This window comes from Mandrillus leucophaeus, unplaced genomic scaffold (assembly GCF_000951045.1).
Source record: "Mandrillus leucophaeus isolate KB7577 unplaced genomic scaffold, Mleu.le_1.0 Scaffold277, whole genome shotgun sequence".
Lineage (NCBI taxonomy): Eukaryota > Metazoa > Chordata > Mammalia > Primates > Cercopithecidae > Mandrillus > Mandrillus leucophaeus.
In genome coordinates, this window is record NW_012102887.1 from 996183 (window position 1) to 997427 (window position 1245).

The 1245-nt window shown below is 35.4% G+C and overlaps 1 protein-coding gene across 3 annotated transcripts in view; it reads left to right on the forward strand.

Moving 5' to 3' along the window:
* SPHKAP (SPHK1 interactor, AKAP domain containing) overlaps window positions 1–1245 on the forward strand; it is a 214262-nt gene that overhangs the window by 160340 nt on the left and 52677 nt on the right. The window lies entirely within an intron of this gene.

A 1245-nucleotide genomic window follows, 5' to 3' on the forward strand; every position in this document is an offset into this window, starting at 1 on the left:
CCAAGTAGCTGGGATTACAGGCACCCGCCACCATGCCCAGCTAATTTTTGTATTTTTAGTAGAGACAGGGTTTCACCATGTTGGCCAGGCTGATCTCAAACTCCTGACCTCAAGCGATCCGCCCACCTTGGCCTCCCGAATTGCTGAAATTACAGGCATGAGCCACTGCGCCCAGCCTAAACCAGATAATTTTTTTAAGTCACTTCTTGCTCTCATATTCTGTGATTTTACACTGAAATAAAAATACAAGAAACACATTTTCCTACATATACTCACTTATATTTTGGAGAGTTATTCCGCTTTTGTTTGCTGTCTCATTCATGTACTGATAGCGAAATTTTAAAATGTATTTGGCAAGAGCTATTTGAAGCTCAAGAATATTTTTTATGCTTTTATTCTGCTTTCAAGTGGGAAAATGTTAACTAGATGTAGATGCGGAATGATGATGAGGTTGGGGAATGACAAAAGGATAAACTTCAACGCTCAGCTGCCCTTGCCCAGATAGTATTGTCTCTCCTTGCCCAAGGAGGGGGTCTTTTTGAGGCTTTTCTGAAGGCTACGAAGAGATCGTTCAAATACCCTTCAATTGCCTCCTGGAATTCTAAGTCTCAGACAGGAAAATATAATGATATTACAAAGAATTCTTCTTTGTTCTTTTTGTTGTTATTGTTTCTGTATATACTAAAGCCAGATTAATGGGTGCTTCGGGGAATAAAGTCAGAAACATTGAAATATGAAAGAAACAAATAAAAAACCCAGCTCCCTATCCTGTAGCTGTCAGTGATTTTTGGTAGCATTAAAGAATATGAAGGGTTGGCAAGCTTTTCGAATCGCCTATTTATTTTTAATACTTGGTTTAACAACTGGAATTTAAGTGCAAAATTTATTCGCCACAACTTAACAGCCTGAGCTCACTTAAGCTACTGCTTACATCATAAAGGCCATTTTTCTAAAAGTCATTGCCTAAAACAAGTGAAGTTCAAGGGAGTAAATTAGACAAAGAATACAGAAATCAGGATATACATCATTTTTACCAACAGAGACCACAAAAGAGAATAACAGCAGTATTCAGCATGCAGAAAGTCTTTTGAAACATAGATTTTTATTTTAGTTTATTTTGAAATATTTAATGAATAAACAAAAATTATATGTATTCAGAGTATACAACATTTTGATTTGACATGTGTATACATTGTGTACTGACTACTGCAATCTAATTTTCTTTTTTTTTTTTTTTTTTTTTTT